Source organism: Rutidosis leptorrhynchoides, chromosome 1 (assembly GCF_046630445.1).
Source record: "Rutidosis leptorrhynchoides isolate AG116_Rl617_1_P2 chromosome 1, CSIRO_AGI_Rlap_v1, whole genome shotgun sequence".
Taxonomy (NCBI): domain Eukaryota; kingdom Viridiplantae; phylum Streptophyta; class Magnoliopsida; order Asterales; family Asteraceae; genus Rutidosis; species Rutidosis leptorrhynchoides.
This window is the reverse complement of record NC_092333.1, coordinates 727,919,902-727,942,512: the sequence shown is the minus strand read 5'-3', so window position 1 is coordinate 727,942,512 and position 22,611 is coordinate 727,919,902.

Here is a 22,611-nt window from a genome sequence, read left to right as displayed (position 1 = left end):
ACCTTTAGTGAATACCTTGCTTCTGACTCCAAACTCTTGCGGAAAAATTTTCTTCACCATCCTTCGATATTAGAAATTCCAAGATATCATCATATCTTTCATTATAAATATCCTCTATATTTCTGGAAATATTTTCATAACTAATCTTATCTGAATCATTAATCTATTAGTGCTATCAGTGTTACATCATATAGAAACTGTTAGTTTCTATATTATGTAAACTTTCGAGCTTAAAATATGAATGTTATTGAAGTAATGTTGGGAAATTGATGCATGAGTTAGTATAATATAATGACACTTGATCAACGTGATTATATTACAGTAAGTCATGCTGAGTTTCTAAATGGAACAGGATGATTCACAGATTATAACGTCATCATGTGCCATGTTACATAACTCTTTCATTCTGCTTAACTTCTGAACATATCAAGAAAATATATTCTTGATAGTTCTATTCTCAGTGATTCAGGTAATTTGACAAAACAAATCGTGCTACTACCTTTCCTTTCTACCTTGTATATTATGATAATTCGAAACTCCATACCTATGAATTCTGGACCGTTACTTGCGAAAAGTAAACAAAAGCATGAAGCTCCGAAATAGAAAGGGGGTATAAATCGCAGCAAATAAGAGAGCGCATTAACTGTGGATGACAATAATTATAGGAGACAGAAGCAGGGACATTGAAATATAAAGGAAGATATAAAATCCAATAACAACACAGAAGTTACAAACCGTGGATATTAATACGAATAGCAATATAAAGATACGGTATAATTAAGAATAGTATCCCCCCAAGGCAATAGTAGAAGTAAACAAATTTTCTGATGGAAGATTGAAAAGAAGGATGACAGATACATAGATAGGAAAATATCAAGAATCAGAACTGGATGGAGCATTTCCACAATATTTTAGAAGTAGGAATAGAGGAAGAAAGTATAGGAATGGTGAAAGTAATGGAACGGAAGAAGTTCAATTATAGTAAATATACCAGACAAAGAAATCAAGGCAGATTTCCGCATTAATTATAGAGATCTTAATTTCCTTACTCGCCGAAGAATCAAATCTTTTAGATTTCGAAAATTTTCTTTAAATCCCTTGAATTCCGAAATTCAACCCTGACTCTGTTAAAAGTTAAGATGAATCTTTATTTTCCTATTTCACTCTTGGGTGATAGCTTCATTCGTACTCTTCGAATAATCGAGTTATTTTTATCCATATTACTCAATGATGATAAAACTCTATTTATCAACTCATTTTCGTCATGAAAACATTTTTATTGTTAACCATGACCACCTCACTCAAATTTCGGGACGAAATTTCTTTAACGGGTAGGTACTGTGACGACCCGGAAATTTCCGATCAAATTAAAACTTAATCTTTATATGTTCCAACACAATAAGCAAAGCCTGTAATGTTGAAGTCTCAAAAACTTTGAACTGTGTTTAATATATTCATTTGACATTCGACTGCTCTTGACGATTCACGAACAATTAATTGTAAATAGATATGTGTGTATGTATATATAAATAATAATTCGAAATTATAATTTGATGTATTATATGTTGTTGTTAAAAATTTATTTGTAAAATAAAATAAAATATGATAGTATAATAATTATTATTTAAAACATAACTATATATAAATAAAGTATATTAAATAAATATTAAATGATTGTAATACTCGTTGGACATTTCGATTATTATCTAGAGGAGTTAAGTCGAACTTATGTGATTTTAAAATAAATGATGATCCGAAAATGAGTTATAGGCTTATTAAAAAATATATATTTAGGAACTATTTGTTTAATTTTAAAACTTTTCACACTTTACTTGGGATTGGGAGTGAATAACTAATGTAATTTTTTATTTAATAGTTAATGATCGAATTTTATACCATAATGACCAAAATAAATAAAAAATAGTTAATTTAAATGTATGGAATTTTTATGAAAACTTTTATTCGCCACTAATTAACAATGGAGCACTATATACTATGGGAGATAAAATTGTCGGCACAAAATTTCAATTTAAAGGCTACTAACTGTACGTTTCATTTCACATTTCACTTCTTTTAAATTTAATAATATAATTAATATAATAATTCAGTACTATGTTTGTTTGACACTATGTGATATGGATATATTGATACATTCTTTGATAACCACAACCACCCCACTTGCAATTGTTTTATTTTTGCAATCGTATTATCAAAAGATGCCAACACCATTTTTCTTACCTAGCACTATCTACCTTTATATCTATACATGCATTACATATACATTGGCATATGAGATAACCAACACAAAAAAGAACCCATTTCCAGTTAACCACACATCTCATCTTTCACTACCACATTTTAAAACCATAATCCCACCATGAACAACCCGACACCTAGATCACCACAATCCACCACAAAGACAAACACATTCTGTTATGATCTTGTTCCTGTTATAACTATAAAGAAGACCCAACACCATCATCGATCAAAATCATTCACACCATCTTTTACATCATCTAAACTGCGACTGTTACAATTATGTTTCTGTTTCGGTTTGAATCGAGCAAACAATAACCCTACGACTGCTACTGTATGAAACAATCACCATATGACCTCTACCTTGATCATAATATTACTGTTATTCGCTATGTTCCTATTTCTTGCTTTCTTTGTCATAAATCTTTGAACCAAAACCCTCTACCACCACCCGTAATCGACACCAAAACACCAAGCACATGATGATCATTTTACACCACCATAAAGGACTGCTGCTACAGCTTGTTTATTTCTGTTTCACTTGCACAAACAAACCAAACACCACTAACTGACCTGCATTATGTGCTACGGCTTTAGCTATCTGTTTCTGTATCAATCTTCAACCCAGACCCGGAATCCACTTGAAACATCAACACCATTATCTTCAAATGTTGCTGCTGAAATTCTGGTAAGACTCACAGCTGAAACCCTATCACTTTTATTATTCTGTTCTACAGTCACAATTGGGTATAGTTAACGAAAGCCACCCATAACGAACCTTTGATTTCTATTAAATCACATGATAAAATACAACTATACAAACATGAAAAGTAAGAGTATGGTTAATAGACATATAAGACTTTACTTAAACTACATAAAATAAAGTGATACAAATATTTGATATAATACCTTCACTCATGATCCAAGGATTGTCGTGACAAAACTCAACTACCTTGTAACTACTCTCAAACAACCTGCCCATGTTCTTTTCCATAGCAACCAAATTTTCATATCCTCATTAATAATGAAACCACAAACCAATCAATATGAGATAGTCTACAAACCATAACCTTTTAGTAAAAACAATTAGTAAACTTTAAAATCATGAAGACTTTAACTGATTAAGTATAATCCAAACCAAATTGTATCAGTAAGAGAAATCAAGATTTATCATATAAATATATATGTACCTGATTGACTGATTATAACTTGGCTATCCTTCCAGACGAATTAATAAGGATCATACCTGTTGCATATGAAGAAGATTATGTGAAACCATCGTGATTCAATAAACCCCCTGCAAACAACCATTATCAGACTTGCAATCCCATGTTGCTGCTACACACTCTGCAACTTCTAATTAGGGTTTCCATTCAATCAAACTGCCAATCAATCACCCTCACTACCTATTCCAAAATACCCCAGTTTCATCATCAATATTATATAAAATCTTCCCACCTTTAATGTCCATGTTCGGTTCAGAAAAAAAAATTTAATAAATAAAATACAGAAATAATTTATAAAGGAATGAAGAAATTAAAAGAATAATAAGGGATCAATTACCTGCTATTGTTAAAGTTTGATGACCAGAACCTACAAGATCGAATCTGTTCTGTTTCTTATTCGTATTCAACCTCAAACACCACCGGAAGACTACATCATCTTTCTTCTGTTCCAGTTATAATCGAGAATCGATGATGAAGAAGATTGGTAATGACGATGATAATTGTTGATGGATTGATTCGATGATAACCTTTCTCTCTGCGAATTGCTTCTACTATCTCGATCTGGTTCGATCTGCTTTAGGAAACCCTAAATAAAACGCGTGGTATTAGTATTAAGTATTAATATTAATATTATTATTATTATTATTATTATTATTATTATTATTATTATTATTATTATTATTATTATTATTATTACTATTATTATTAAGTAATAAGTACTAATATTATTATTATTATTATTATCATTTTTTAATAAGATTGACTTTATTTTTAAAACTATCATTTCTTTTTAAAAACTTATTGTTATTACCATTATTTTCATGACAAATAAATACTATACATAAAAACACATATTTTTATTACATATAATTATATATTAAACATATTCGTATATAAATGATACATATAACGAATTATTGATATAATACTAATTACATATGAATATATACATTGATATAACTATAAACATCAAATTACTTTAAATGTATATACAGAATAAATGTAGATAAAACATAAGTTAAGATATATTAAATAAAATATATATATTCTAATTGCAATCTAGTATAAATTTTATATAATTAAAACATTAAATATATAATTTTTTTTTAAATAACAAATACATTACTAAACTAAATACGGAATTTACATAAACTAGTTTGATTATTATTATATGTTGATTATATGTTTTAATAGATATACAATTGATATAGGTTCGTGAACCCGAGGCCAACCCTACACTTGTTTAATGTCGTCATATGTATTTTTACTACAAAATACATTATTGTGAGTTTATTTGATTCCCTTTTACTCTTTACATTTTTGGGACTGAGAATACATGCGCTGTTTTTATAACTGTTTTACGAAATAGACACGAGTAAATCAAAACTACATTATATGGTTGAATGATCGAAATCGAATATGCCCCTTTTTATTAAGTCTGGTAATCTAAGAATTAGGGAACAGACACCCTAATTGACGCGAACTCTAAAGATAGATCTATCGGGCCCAACAAGCCCCATCCAAAGTACCGAATGCTTTAGTACTTCGAAATTTATATCATGTCCGAAGGAGGATCCCGGAATGATGGGGATATTCTTATATGTATATTGTGAATGTCGATTACCAGGTGTTCAATCCATATGAATGATTTTTGTCTCTATGTATGGGACGTATGTTTATGAGAAATGGAAATATGAAATCTTGTGGTCTATTTAAATAATGAAATGATTATATATGTTAAACTAATGAACTCACCAACCTTTTGGTTGACACTTGAAAGCATGTTTATTCTCAGGTATGAAAGATACATTCAGCTGTGCATTTGCTCATTTGTAAAGACATTATTTGGAGTCGATCATCGCAATGGAACCAGATGTTGGTGACTTCGTCCAGATGAATTAGGATGGGTCCTTTCAGCAGGTGCAACCGTGCGGTTGCAGATGCTCCCGTGCGGTTGTAGTCTGGCAGATTTTTGGAAAACTTGTTTTGGCCGTAACTTTCAAACCATAACTCCGTTTTTGATGAATAAACAACGGTTGGAAACGTAATGTGGTGTTTTTTCTAAGGTGAAGTATTAAAACACTGAATCAAGCTTTATTTTGGCTCAAAATGATGGAATAGCGCGTATGCCTCGTTCTACACGCGTGGAAAAGTTACAACTGGATGGGAAACCATGTGAACTTGTCATATATGGATATATTAGGCTATATGATATTGTTAAGAATATGAATTGATGATATTATTAGTTAGATATGTACTAACTTGAGATATGGTATTATCAGGTAATAAGGGAACGGAGAAGGCTCAGTAATATAAGACTTCTGAGTTCTTGCTTTTTATCAGGTGAGTGGGACTATCTTAACTATTATATGTATGTAGTAGCGGGTTATGCTACTGTTGTCCTACCATGTTATACCCGAGGAGTTAGCATATGATGTTTATGCTTATGTGATGATTATGTGCACTTGGGTATTATCGGCTATGATGTCTAGTCGGTAATCAACTTTGGGTATAAAGCTGAGCATAAGGTTAACTTTGCTGTCAGGTTGGGTTCAAGAGTTACTATTCATGTAGTATAGTTTGAATAACGCATCCCCTGTGTTCGGATTACTATGCGAGGGAGACAGTAACAGGAACTTTCAGTAAACTCTAGCTCGATCAACTAATAGTTAATGGCCCGTACAAGCCGCCGAGCCTAGTGTTACCATTCTGGTTTACCTTGTTGATGCTATGTCATTGTTCTTATCATGATGCTAGATACCTATGACTGTTAGGATAATTCCATTCACTTAGCTTTATGCTAACCCCCCACAGTTCCTCCCTTGCAGGTTAAGTTTTGCATGCAATAGTTTTGGGAGTGGTTGCTTTTGGATATGTTTGACAGGCTACACTCTGATGTTTATATTTTGATACCTATATGTGTGTAAAAGCTTTTGGTTAACGTAACACCTGGATGACTGTAATAGCTATGGTTTAGTTAATTTCTATGTGTGGTTTGTAAATATCAATATATTATGTTTCCGCTGCGATTTAAAAAAAATGTACGGTGTTACAAGTTGGTATCAGAGCGTAGGTTTGCAGCATATTCACGTGGGTGTTATGTTCCCAAACCTTGCCTATGTTATGTCAAACATATCCGTGGGGTGGAGTTAAGTGAATTTAGAGGGGTTGCTTGATAGTCTGTAGGTACTAACGGATTATCTACTAAACTTTGGTGTGAGATGTTGTGACAAGATAGGTATTAAGATCGATCGAACCATGTTGGTACCCTGATGACCCTTAATATTGTTAGAACTCCGTTGGATGATTTTAGTATTGAGACCAATGAAAGATCGAACAGGTACCAGCTACAGTTGTTCCAAGAGATGAGGAGGGTCAAAGGCACAGGTGAGATCGATGTGTTGATAGTAAAAGAAGATGTCTTCTTTCTCATGAAGGTACGTTCTTGTTATATTATTGTAACTTTATTATAAGTAACTGAAGTTTTCGATGTTATGTTTACTTCTTCCCTCAAGGAAGAAGTTGTTGATGGTCTGATGGTTCCAATCACCAAGACTATGTCTGGAACTTCCAATGACATTGTTGGGAACTTGTTTTTGGTAAATTGTCTGCTATGAAGCTAATGATTAGTCTGCTATGATACATGTGATTTGTGTAATTCATGCATGCGACTCATTTGTCATGCTTTTAGTATACTGTTATATCATACACATGTGGTTATATGTGTTTTGAATACTTTAGATTATTGGATATCTGATTGCTTCTTCTTTTAAGATAGAAGTAGTTGGTGGTTTGATAGCTCTAGTGTTTGGAGTTACCATTGTCACTATTGAGATGCTACCCCTTTTTGACTATTTGCCATGTTCCCTGTTGTTTGTCATGTTTATTAAGACTCCTGGAATAAGATGCACATGATATGATTACTAAGCTCATGATTTGATTGCATATGATTTGACTTTGACGTCTATTTCTTATCCTGATGTTGTGATATACATTCTCTGATGGTATTGCACAAGATTGTTATAAAATGCATGTCCCCTCCGGTTATGGGAGGACACCTCAGATGGTCGGTAGAGATTGGGGTTAGGTAGTAATCTACTTGCGTAGTAATAAAGGATTTAGAATTTGAGTCTTATTGTTAGTTCCCTAGTGAATTGACTGCCATGACTTTTGAGCCTTGTTCAGTGTGATGCATTCTGTGCATTTTTCATGCTTTTGCGATATGAATGCTATTTTCATACGAGGTGTTTGCCATGCTTTATGAAATTTGCGTGACATTGAAATTATGCGTGGCTGGTTAGCCTAACTTTAACCTATTGATATGTATGACCTGATAGTGTGGCGTGGGGCCTTTATGAAACATTGTTTTCTTATTATGGACTGGCTAGACACAAGTGGTGACCTATAAGAATTAGTACTGGGTAGAAGTCCCTGGATTACTGAGTACGGACTTGAACTCTTGTTGTTACCAAGTGGTATGTGATTTGCTTGCATATGGAATATGATTGACCTACTAGATGAGTCTAGCCCTATTATACCTTGCATGACTGGACTAGTTGTGTAGGAAACCACATCATTAACCTAAGGAAATTCCTTTATCTGTCCTTTAGGGTTGATAGAAAAGGATTTTTGGACCTGACTAAAGAATTGCATAGAAATAACTTATAATGAATGTTGGTAAAATCCGATTCAGAACCGTGATCAGTGTATATTTGGGTCATGATTACTACTTAGGTAACTTATTAGGGACTTTTGTGATTGTTGAATTTTCGTAGCCTTGAATTGTAATGACTGGGGGGTTAACGATTGTGTTTGAAATTTCTCAAACCTGTTACTCGCGGTTTATTGAATATGTCAGTAATATTGTAGTGGAAACTGTTCAGATAGCCTTAGTATAGTTTCCTGTTTAGTTGGTGCATAGCGGCTTAATTACTGTAACATGCTTACCATGCTAATTGAGATTTGCTACTTGTATTGCATGCAACATGTTGGATATGTTAGTATTGTTATCCTGTCATGCTTTTGGTAATTCGTTAGTGTATGGAAGGTGATTGGTCTAATAGTCCAGATTTAGTTTATGTTGTTATGCAAGATCAGTTTGTGGGAACCAAGACTTGTATGAAGTCATTTTCTTTATCATTGACTGTTGATCGATGGGACACACGTAGTGACCCGTAGGGACTGATTAGGATAGTAGTCCCCTTATGTCCTGACCAGAGACTTGAACTCTATTGAGTAGCCGTATGAGGCAGAGTCTGTATGCTTATAGACCGTAACTGAACCGGTATGTGTGACTGTCCCAGTGGCATCATAGTATGACTCGACATGTTGCATAGGACCCGTAGGATTGTCCTAAGGAACAACCTTTCTTCTGTGACCTGATGTGACCTTTTGTGTGGTTTTTAGAAAGTAAGTGTGGACGGCGTTCTTGAATTGGTCTCTTAGGAAGATAGAGTCAGACTTTAACCTAACCGATGTCTGAGTATTGGGTGTGCATTAACCTTAATACCATAGCGAGTATCAGATTGTGATTGGGGATTTGTGATTAGACTTCCCTTTGGACGAATCGGTACGGCTTGACAATGACTATTTTCTAAAGGTTGTAGAATATCGTCAGTTGACAGTAGTGACTATAGAGGACTTAGATAACAGAAATGCCGGAAATTATAAGTATGTTTGTCAAAGGGGGTTATTTGGGTAATCTCAACAGTGCAAATGTGACGAACATGTAAATGTGCCATGATAGTTGTAATCGGCTAACAAAATTGCAAAATTGGTGTGTTTCTTTTGAGAATATATTTATTATTAGTGGAATATACTACCAGTGACTAGTGAATAATATATTGCAATGAATTGATGGACGCAATTAGGGTCTTGCTCTGAATTACTCGAAATGAAAGTATGATTTGGGATTATGTATTACGTCTGGCCAACGAAAATACATCGTGGTAAATCATACTGTAGTTTCGCGAGCCAGAGGAGATGTAGCAGGTGACGGATTAGACGATAAGTGATGAATTATATGTCAATGGATTCGATAGATTGTGAACTATAGTTTGGTTAAGTCTTAATGAAATTTCTTAAGGAAACTTGGTGGAATATAATTGATAATTAGTCGTGGAATTATTCTCACTAATCGTTTATTGCAGTTTTCAGGATTTTGACTGAGAGTTGACTTTTAGACATAGTAATGATGGTTGTGAAATGTCTAGATATTTGATAGTTATTGATTAAATGGGTTTTAATTGCAGAATCTGACCAAATTTTAATCACGTGATGACCTTTCCGAATTAACTTTAGCAATGTCGAACGCGTGTATCAATGTTACCCGAGGGAATTAACAGATAAATAATTATTTCCAATATGTGTTGGTGGTTATTCGTTACTAAAAAATTCAGGATTTCACGACTAAGTTTGACTTGGAATTGTGTTAGTGATCGTTTCTACTATGGACGAGTAGACTAGGGATACAATTTAAACCATAAATTATTGGTGAATATCGACATGGTTGATTGAATTATAACAAAATTCTTAAAGGTCGAGTTTGAAACGGGTGTTGAATTACAAAATTTTGACAATTTTAGTGCGATCAGGGTTGATTTAGAAATATTGTATGGAGGGAATTAGCTAATTTTGTGTATTTAAAGGTAAGAATAGCTATTGACCAGTTCTTTGGACTGTATTGATTTGGAAATTCGATGGAAATGACTCAGATTTAACCCCGAAACGAGATTGATTAATATAAAGTGGTGGATCGTTAGCGGTAATTCATAACTTTAGCTTGTAAACTTGGATTTGATGTGAAATTTGTCATTGAAAACCCTAGGATTGTTGACGAAAACAATATATTTTATACAAATTATTTAGTGTATATAAAAAAAAGTGGGTAACTGATAATGATTGATGGTTTGTTAACCTTTTTAATCTTAAAATTCGGCGGAAATTGAATTATTCAAGTTTCAGATAGTGACAGATTTCGGTATGGGATTACTTCTGCATGTGGTGAAGACGATAACTTAGATTAGTGTGTGGTGAATGATTCGGGTATTATATCTCGTCTAACTTAAGCGTGGGTTCTGATCATGGGGTCGTAGTATCATCAGACAATTTGTGGTTGACTTTGGATTGATGAATTTTTATTTGATAGATGAACTGAACCTAGTAATATTGTAAGAAGTGTTAATTTAGGTCTCATTATGACTCGTTGTGGTGTTTTGTGGTCCCCATGACCTTTGTTTACTTTGAATGACTAGATAAACTTATTGATTCATGTGTGACCAGATTCCGAGGACGGAATCTCCTTTAAGAGGGGTAGATTTGTAACAACCTCACATTGGGCCTAGTGGTAATTGTCCTAATTGCCCTTGTGTGTTCTTATATGTTATTTTAATAATTATATGTTTATAATTATTTAATTACATAGTTGAGACCAGTTTGTGATAAGGGTCACAGAACAGGTTTGTTTATTTAATTTGGACCTTGTTTGGACCACTTTATGTGGTGTTTCGTATTTTAGATAACTGGTAAATACCCGTGTGTATCACGGAAGAGATTTCCTCCCAATGAAGGAAACCCCTTTGTGTTAAAAACACTGGCTTTTTCTTATTTCCTCTTTTGGAAATATCAAACACTGAACTATTACTCTCAAATCCTCTCAAACCCTAATCCAAATTCGTTTTTGGTTGTCAAATTAAATCATATTTTCAGAATCCTTGTGATTTCACGAATCCAACAAGGTAAACTAATCTGATTTTCAAAGCCAAATCAGTTTGCAAAATGGGTTTTTGTTTAGGCTTTGGTAAATGTGGGTTTTGAATCAAAAAGTAATTTGAATGTGTTGTTTATGTCAAATTGATGTTAGAAAATGTTTGTATATGAGTTATATATGTTTTCTAAGTGATTTGTAGTGTCAAAATAGTGCAAAAATGAGATTTGGGGTTAAAAATGACGAAAACAGCGACCTGGTACTGATGAACAACTCCCGTACGGTTACAGGATGCATCCGTACGGTTACAGGGTGTATCCGAGACATTTTTGGTGCATCCGTACGATTGCAGGGTGCATCCGTACGGTTGCAGGTGCAACCGTGCGGTTGCAGTCTGGCAGATTTTTGGAAAACTTGTTTTGGCCGTAACTTTCAAACCGTAACTCCGTTTTTGATGAATAAACTACCGTTGGAAACGTAGAGGTGTAGTTTCTAATGGAAAAGTTTTAAAACACTTAATCAAACTTTATTTTGGGTTAAAATGATGGAATAGCGTGTATGCTTCGTTCTACATGCGTGGGAAAGTTGCAACTGGATGGGAAACCATGTAAACTTGTCATATATGGATATATTAGGCTATATGAAGTTGTTAAGAGTATGAATTGATGATATTATTGGTTAGATATGTACTAACTTGAGATATGGTATTATCAGGTAATAAGGGAAAGGAGAAGGCTCAGTAATATAAGACTTCTGAGTTCTTGCTGTTTATCAGGTGAGTGGGACTATTTTAACTATTATATGTATGTAGTAGCGGGTTATGCTACTGTTTTCCTGCCATGTTATACCTGAGGAGTTAGCATATGATGTTTATGCTTATGTGATGATTATGTGCACTTGAGTATTATCGGCTATGATGTCTAGTCGGTAATCAGCTTTGGGTATAAAGCTGAGCATAAGGTTAACCTTGCTGTCAGGTTGGGTTCAAGAGTTACTATTTGTGTAGTATAGTTTGAATGATGCATCCCCTGCGTCCGGATTACTATGCTAAGGAGACAGTAACAGGAACTTTCGGTAAACTCTAGCTCGATCAACTAGTAGTTAATGGCCCGTACAAGCCGCCAAGCCTAGTGTTACCATTCTGGTTTACCTTGTTGATGCTATGTCATTGTGCTTATCATGATGCTAGAGACCTATGACTGTTAGGATAATTCCATTCGCTTAGCTTTATGCTAACCCCCCACAGTTCCTCCCTTGCAGGTTAAGTTTTGCATGCTATAGTTTTGGGAGTGGTTGCTTTTGGATATGTTTGACAGGCTACACTCTGATGTTTATATTTTGATACCTATATGTGTGTAAAAGCTTTTGGTTAACGTAACACATGGATGACTGTAATAGCTATGGTTTAGTTAATTTCTATGTATGGTTTGTAAATATCAATATATTATGTTTCCGCTGTGATTTAAAAAAAAAATGTACGGTGTTACAAAAGGAAATCAATGACACACCTCTAGTACAATGTGACTTTTTCTCTTTTAAGCAAGGTCAACCTCAAATAATAAATTCAAGATAAAAGGGGTAATGGAGGTCTTTTCAAATGTTTTTTGGCATCTAATTGCAGCCATCCAATAAGGGAAAATAACAAAGTTAAAGATCTCAAACAGCTACAAATTCAGAGGTCAGAGACCTGGACGGTCGTCCCACGGTTGACCGTGAGGTGAGCTGCAGTCAGCCGAGTTTGAAATTCTCTTGCCTATAAAAGCCAAATCTTGGAGCACTTGAAGACTCACCTCTTGCACTTACATTTCCATACATTTACTGATATCATTCAAATTTTATTGTAATCTATTTAGAGTGATTCAATCAAGAGATATTGTAAACTTAGTTGTGAGTTTACTTGTAAACTATCTTCTTAAAGGGATCTAGAATATAGGTGAGGTTTTACTTAGAGGTAGCATTAGGATCTTGTGGTAAGAGCTTTTGGTGATTGTGAATTCTTCAAAGGGACGTAAAGGTTCATAAGTTGCGGCTTATCGAGGAGCTAGTGTTGTATCCGGACACTCCACCGAGTTTGGAGCATCATAGTGAAACTAACTCTTAATTCATTATAATTGAGGAGTGGATTAAGGAAGATTAGTTAACATCTTCCCGAACCACTATAAATCTCCGTGTTTGTTCTCTTATTCTTTGTCTTTTTATTTATTATACTTGTGGACAAACTAATCAAATCACACTATAGTAATCTCAAGTTCTAAATCGAAATTTTTTTAAAAATTGCACTAAGTAACTATTCACCCCCCTCTAGTCACTTACATACCCCATTATTAACCACTGTTAACTATTCATTAATGAAGCTCTTTTGTCTCATTGCAATGCAGATACGTCCCAAACACATAACATTGCAACTATCCTTATCAAAAATACAAACCGTCCCAATAACCCAGTAACCTTTCTGAAAGCGCTAGATTTCCATGCACATAAAGGCATACCCGAAATCTCCACCCACGTTAGTCTTTCTTCCCTAATGAAGTTTTTCGCAATTGGTCTAATAATCCTATATAATGATTTCAAAGTAGCGTTAATTTTGAAAGCAGAGCACGCATCAACCGAATTAAACACAAACCACAACCACAATCCCTCAACATATTGTATGTCCACAACGTTAAACCCTTCTTCCTCACATACCGTTCTTATACTATTCAATGTTTGGATATCTTTTAATTTAACAAGAACAAATTCTATTGGGTTAGAGACTTGAACAAGGTCTTGTTCATCAAACATTGCCTTTTTAATCAAAACAGGATTATGACTAGCAGGTATTTTACTACCATCAGAAACAACATTAGCAAACGTGCGACGTGCCCTTACTAGTGTTATGAGATGAAGAAGCTTGTGACGTATTTGTCACGCCCTAAAAATTTTAAAGGACATTTATTTACATTTTATGTATAATTGATTTAAGAGTTTAATAATTTTATAATTTAATGTTATGTTAAAAAGGTATAGTGTTAAAAGGACTAGCTTTGCAAGTTAAATGGAAGCTAAGGTTAGTTAAGTAAGGGACTACCTAAACTAAGTAATGGTGGGGAGGGACCTAAGTTGCCGACTAGAAATAATTGATTATTTAAGTGAAAAGAATATGATCTTCTAGCTCATTTGAGACTTGGAAGGATTTTGAGCAGGAAGAAAAAAAGAAGAACGAGTATAACAACCAAGAATCTAGAGCTTTCAAAATTGAATGATTTCACTTCATGCAAACTTGAATTTAAGAAATTGAGGGTGTGCAAACCATAGTAGGAGCAAGAAAATCATCATCACCCTCCTCTTTTCATCAAGTTTATGTTAGGGTTCTTAAGAAACTTGAGGTAAGGTTTGTATACTTGAATTGGATAAATGTTTATGTTTAGATGGTGTCTTTTTATCATTATAAAGTCTAATTTGTGTTAAGTGATAGCCAAATTCGGATTTGAATTTGGTGTGTTTGCAAAAGTGGATTAGTATGTATATTTGTTAAAAATGAATTTTGATGATAATTAGCTATAGTTGTTCTTGAATTGAGTTTGATAAGTGAAATTATGGAATTAAGACTTGTTGTAGTAATGATTAAAGAACATGGCATACTTGTGTAAATGTCACAATGAAGTGTAAACTTGAATTTGACTAGATTTTGTTAAGGATTCAAGTGTTAAGTCATGACACACTCATGAGAGTGTTAAGTTAAATAGTTGTTGGTGTTTGAAAGATCGCCTTAGTAATTGTTTAAAAGTCTAAGTGTTAATGTGATTAGCATATTCATAGGTACTAATCAAGAGAAAGAAGTTGGAAGCATTCAAGGCTTTGTTCAAGAGGAAGGTGAGTTTTCAAGGGAAGTTACAAGCTAACTTATGTGTTAATGATATAGTTGATATTTATTTATAATCATGCAATAATTGTTTTATACATATTATTACTCATTAAAAGCTCCATGTAGTTTATACTTATTAAGAAGGGAAATATGGTGTAATTATGAAGTTAGTATGCAGTGTCGTACATGATGAAAGTAGGTGGACGAGTCCTTCTGAGTTAAGTTGATAATTGCTTTTAAAGTTGTTATGTTAGTTATGTTAGAAGTGTCCTTGTCGCTTAAGTTATGAGTTTCATAGATATTTAACTTGATAGGTTGTCTTGTTAAATATGTGATTGTGATTAATAGATATAGTAGTTACTTTATGAATTAGAGTTACGAGTGATGAATATGATAGTTGACATTATTATGTTGACGAATTGTTAATATTACTATTATAAGATGTTAACGAAGTCTTTAAGGGACTAACCTAGGAAAGGACTTTTGGGTTGAATAATGCATCACGAATCCATCATTGACTTAATGAAGGAGAGGTACCGATAGGATTAGCCAAATCATGAAGACCGAGAGAAGTATGTGGGTACTCATTTTGGGTTGTACATGAAATGGGTAAGTGAGGTAAGTATTTCATGAATGTTGATACACGAATTATTGTATCATTTTATACATGTATTACGTTATGAGATTTATTATTTAATATGTCTTAGATTGATGTAGTACGTTATGTCACGAGGTGTGAGAATGGTCAAGGATTAAAAATCACTGCTAGAGATATTAGCTACCAAGAAGACGGGTTATGAAGGATAATCATTGCTATTTATTGTGTGCCAAGTTTATGGACACTTATTCTTAACTCTCTATGTTACTCACTAAGCATTGAGCTTACCCATATTCATTGTTGTTATGTATGTAGGTACTTGAAAATCAACAAGAGATTATAAAGTTGACTTGCATGAATGTATTGGGTCAAGTGAATAAAACTGGTCTCGCAAGTTCCTAAAGGTATATATCAAGTATCGAGGAAGTAGCGAATTTGCAAGAAATTTAAGTAAGAAGCTAGCTCAAGTAAGTGAAAGCAACTTTCTAAATCTTGCTTTTATTATTATCATGATCTATGATATTGAATGCGGATGATCATGTGTGCAAATGCTTGTGATTCAAGGTTGTTTAGTTTTAAGGTATTCAAGTATGATCAAAATGGTTTTGTAAGTGGTTTGCAAGTTCCTCTTTAACTAGCTCTAGACAATCGCTTAGTAACGTCATGGGTCAAGAATGTATTTTGTATAAAATAGAGTGAATGTTTCTTTTGTTTGAAATGGTTTTATGTAGACACCTAAATGGTTTTGAAATGTTGGTTTAATGTAATGTATGATGTTAAATCATGTGGTACTTGAATTGTGCACAATGGTATTGAAATGAACAGTTAATAGGATGAAGAAAAAAAATGGTTGCGATTTACTAGACCTGATATGTGACAACCCGGAAATTTCCGACCAAATTTAAACTTAATCTTTATATTATTTCGACACGATAAGCAAAGTCTGTAATGTTGAGTCTCAAAAAGTTTTGGAACTATATTCATGTAATCAATTACCCTTTGACTGTGCTCGATGATTCACGAACATTTATGTGTATATAAATATGTATATATAATATATAGTTATATTAATTGAAAATGTTAACAAAGTATTAGATGTATAATACATTACATGAACGTATTTGTTTCAATATAAGTTTAATATATTTATCTACAGAATTAAAAGATAATATCAAATTATTGAATTATCAGATACATTGTGATATGATTACGGGTCTATCTTATGAGGTCCACTGTGATTTAAGAAATCTATTCTTTTTGATAACATTCGGAAAATGGTAAAGTGATTTATAAGTAAGAACAAATATGTCAATTAACGAAAATTAGACAAGGGTTAGTAGAGATTCCTGTTTAATTATCAATTCATGTTTTATAATATTTTCTCATGACTTTGATAAGATAACTATGTTAACTTTCATTTTATTTAATATGAAAGTAAGAACGTGGAGTGTAAATAACTTAGATGTTGGATATCGACAAGTTAAGTAACTCAACATTTTTCATTAAGATGATTTCATACATTTATTTAACCTTTGGACTTTATCCCATGCTTCACCAACAGACTATAATTTAAAAACTTGAAACCTATTATGAATATATATAATTCTACTTTTCTAAAACATTTTATGATATAACGATTTCCATTATTTTAACCTTTTAACAAAATGATTCTTAAATATATTTAGTTTTGGAAAACAAAATTATCATATTTATTTGATTTAGTTTCAGACGTACAAAAACGTTTTCAGTTTAAAAAAACTTATTTATTATTAAAACGTATATAACTTTTATACATATCTAGAACCACTTTTGACAACTCATTACTTAACCAGTATAGTATGATAAAGATAACGATATTTATATTTATTTTATTAAATATATATAACGAATTAAATTAATATTATATATATTTATACGCGTATTATATGTACATAGTTTTATACTTTTACTATACTTTAACTTTACCTTTACTTTACTTTTACTTTACTTTAACTTTAATAATTAATACTTTAATAATTCACTTTAATAATTCATACTTTAATAATTCACTTTAATAATTCAAAAATCTATTATAAATAGAATTCAATAGGTTTCATTATTTCATAGAAACTTGAAAATATATTTCTCTAAACTCTCTCAATCGATTTATATATATATATATATATATATATATATATATATATATATATATATATATATATATATATATATATATATATATATATATAGGGGCACAATCCATGGATAAGCTTAAAAGGAGTACAAACGGAATAAGCAAAATAAAATTATTATTTTTTTGAATTTTTTTTTTTACATTCATAAATCTGCATTAAAATGCACCTCTAATCAATTTTTTTCATAAAAAAAAAAGTTCAAAATTTTTCAAAAATCGATGATGAATGGTAAAATTAACCATTCATCGGGTTAATTTATCATTCATCTTGTTTACGATGAATGATAAAATTAATCAATGCTAAAAAAACCAGATGAATGGTTAAATTAACCATTCATCTGTTTTTTTATCATTCATCATAAACAGATGAATGGTTAAATTAACCATTCATCTGCTTTTTTTTAGCATTGATTAATTTTATCATTCATCGCGAACAAAAATGAATGATAAATTAACCAGATGAATGGTTAATTTTACCATTCATCATCAATTTTTACCATTCATCATCGATGTTTACCATTCATCATCGATTTTCGAACGATTTTGTTAAAAAACTTTTTAAAATTTTTTCGTTTTCTTCTATTTGCATATTAAAGGATCATTTTTTTTAAAAAAAAAAATTTGAAATTTTACTTATCCAGTTTGTACCCCATTTAGTGCTTATCCATGGATTGGTCCAATATATATATATATATATATATATATATATATATATATATATATATATATATATATATATATATATATATATATATATATATATATATATATTTACTCTGTATTATTTCAAGATATTATTAGTATACATATAATACTACGACGAGGTTCTGCTCGCATGTTTTCAAAATGGGTTTTGCGAGCGGGATAGGGCTAAGGAAATTATGGGTTATAGCTATGGAGGTTATGGATAATGTTTGGGAGTATGCTCATGAGGTCAAACTAGTGTTTATCATCTTCGTTGCGTCTACATACTTTCCTGCAATATTGAATCACAATATTGATACGTGAGCACTCATAACTTAACTTTTATATATTAGTAATGTATCCCTGACTAGTGCTCGAGTATATATAATTATGCATGCTTGTATGTTTAATTTCGTCGTTAAATAGTTTATGATAGATCATGAGTTTAATACACATACTACTGAGATAAGGTATATCATATGCATGTCGTTGGAAAGCTGGCGAAAAATCAATAACTTTTCATTTAGATATCGAATAGTTTCGATGAACGGATTAAAAGATGTAATCAATTGAATTATCCATAATTTTAAGTATTATTGTTAAAATAATTATTATTATTACTATCGTCGTTATTATTATTATCTAAATAATAATTATTATTATTATTATCATTATCATTATTAGTATAAATATTATCATTAAAAATTCTTATTGTTATTACTATCGTTATTATCATTAAAAGTTATTGTTAATATTATTGATAATATTAATATTATTATTAGTATTATCACTAATATTTATTATTACTAGTATCATTATTAATTAAAACTAATATTAGTATCATCTAATTATAATGACTAATATTATTATCGATATTATGAATGCGATTTAAAAGAGGACTAAAAGCTATTAAACAAATCGATTAGGAAATAACGAGTATAAGTATCATGATGAAATTAAAATATTGTATGATATTGATTTAAGAGAAAAATATCCCTTTTCATTATTTTTATCATTATTATTATTATTAAAACTATCATTTATATTAAAACTATCATTTTTATTAAAATTATCATTTTTAATAGAAATGTCATTGTTATTATAAAATATCATTTTTATTATCATTTTAGTATATTAAAAATTATCATTTTGAATAGAATTATTACTATTATATAAGATATTAATATTATTATTATTACAGTTAATATTAAAAAGTATCGTTATAATTATCATGATTAGAATTATCATTTTATCATAATTAATATCATCATTTGCAAATATAAATATTGTTATTATTATTAGTAGAATTATTATTATTATTATTATTATTATTATTATTACAAAATAATACAACTGTTACTTATTATTATTATTATCAATATTATTTTATCAAACAAATATGTGATACAAAGATATTTTTACCACACGTAATATAATTACATTAATAATACATACCACCATGTTTTTATAATATTGAGTGAACTGTATAAATTTTATTACTTAAAATATATAAAAGTATATTTTTATATATAAATTTTAATATAAATATTTATTTATTAATAAATTACTTGTATTATTATTTACTCTAATAAAATTTGATAAATATATTTAAATATATATAACAACTATATTTAAGCTATATAATAAACACGTATGAATTTTTGGAAGTCATTTTGGGTCAAATTGATTTTTGTTGACTTTAGCATGATAATCTCGAGCATTAGGATTGTGATACACTACGACTTGACCTGATTTGTTAGACAGATATTGACCAATATATAAATATATATACTTAATATAGGTTCGTGAATCCGAGGTCAACCTTGCACTTGTTCAATGACGTCATATGTATTTTTACTACGAAATACAGTATAGTGAGTGTCATTTGCTCCATTTTTAAATGCTTTTGCAATATACATTTTTGGGACTGAGAATACATGCACGTTTATAAATGTTTGGCGAAATAGACACAAGTAATCGAAACTACATTCTATTGTTGAATTGTTATACCGCATATCGCCCTTGTTGAACTTGGTAGCCTAAGAATTGGTGTTTATTATAATTGCCACCAATTGACGCGAATCATAAAGATAGATCTATGGGCTTTAACACGCCTCAGTCAGAGAATTTGAACTGCTTTAGTATTTCGATGTTTATATGTTTGGGGATATTCTAGATGCATTTTGTTAATGTCGGTTACCAGGTGTTCAATCCATATGAATGAATTTTAAACACTTGCAAGTGTATGATTATTGAATAAATGAAATCTTGTGGTCTATTAAAATTATGGAAATGATTGATTACGATAAACTAATGAACTCACCAACCTTTTGGTTGACACTTTAAAGCATGTTTATTCTCAGGTATTAAAGAAATCTTCCGCTGTGCATTAGCTCATTTTAAGGATATTACTTGGAGTCATTCATGGCATATTTTGAAAGACGTTGCATTCGAGTCGTTGAGTTCATCAAGATTATTATTAAGTCAATTATAGTTGGATGTATTATGAAATGGTATGCATGTTGTCAACTTTCGATGTAAAGAAAGTTTGTCTTTTAAAAATGAATGCAATGTTTGTAAAATGTATCATATAGAGGCCAAATACCTCGCGATGAAATCAACTATTGTGAATCGTTTATAATGTATATGAACGGGGCATTTCAGTTAGTATCAGAGCGGTGGTCTTAGCGAACCAGGTCTGCATTAGTGTGTCTAACTGATAGTCGTTAGGATGCATTAGTGAGTCTGGACTTCGACCGTGTCTGCATGTCAAAAGTTTTGCTTATCATTTTTGTCAGAAATTGCCTGCTTATCACTCTTAGTCTAGACACATCTTATTGCATTGATTGCATGAATAGTGTATAGACAAAATTCATATCTTAGCGTATCTGCTAATTCATATCTTAGCGTATCTGTAAACTTTGCCTGACATATTCCGTAAATTCCTCCGTAATCTACTAAATCTTTTGCATATATCTATATATATATATATATATATATATATAGATATCCTATGTAATTAGAATACCACCCGATAGCCGAAAAATCATTTCATATCGAAAAATTCAATCGTACGAAATGGAATTCGTCATTAGTTCAAGTCCCTCGAATTTCGAAATGGAATCCCACTCAAGCTCCGAAAGCAGTGTGACCGGAATGGATCAACCAATTAGCCATCATCTATTCTGGATGAATTGGGGATGGGTTCGTAGCCTCCTTAATCATTGGAGACAAGAAGAAGGCGATCCTTTCCATCCACCACATTGTCCTCTTGGCAAAGAACCTGAAGCACTTACTGGCGAACATGTCCGAAACACCATTTTCTCTCTCATTTCCAGAGTATCTCGTCATGATTATATACTACATCAATTTCTAGATTTTATTTATCCGCTCGTCCGAACCGACAATCACCCTGGTGTAATAGAAGAAGTCAACAATCTTCGTGCTCGGGTAGTAGCTTTGGAAAATATGGTGCAAAGGTTACAAACACCAGCAGCAGCACCAACAGCATAACCAGTACCACCATCAGCAACACCAACAGTACCATCACCACCACCAACAGTAACATCTGCATCCCACACTTCAACATCACAACCTATATCCCACGAGCACCAATGTCATACGCTCTGTCGATACCAAGTAATACCAACAACAACAAACGATGAAGTATTGATTCATAACTTCATTGGAGAAACACTCTGCAACGATTATATAGTCTCTAAAGTCTTAGAGATTATCTATTCTAGCCCTAACCATAAATCAGATGAGTGAACCAAAAGGATAAAAGGAAGAATAGAAATCCTGACAAGAATGGTGCGTGATTTACAAGCTAGACTTGTTTTACCAACAGCATCAACAGTACCATTAGCATCACCAGCAAGGTCAGTGCCGTCAGCATCGTTAGAATCAGCAGCACCTATAACATTACAAACTCTGCCAGTTCAAGAATCACCGTGGACATCATCACTAATCAACAACACGTATATTGTATCAATGAGTTATGAAGTATTAACCCATTCCTCTGAAGGATTTATATGCATATCTTATATATACAAATTTTGAAACCATAATAAATCTTTTCGTACTAAGCTATTATGTGTGAATCTTAACTACTCGGTTGATTCA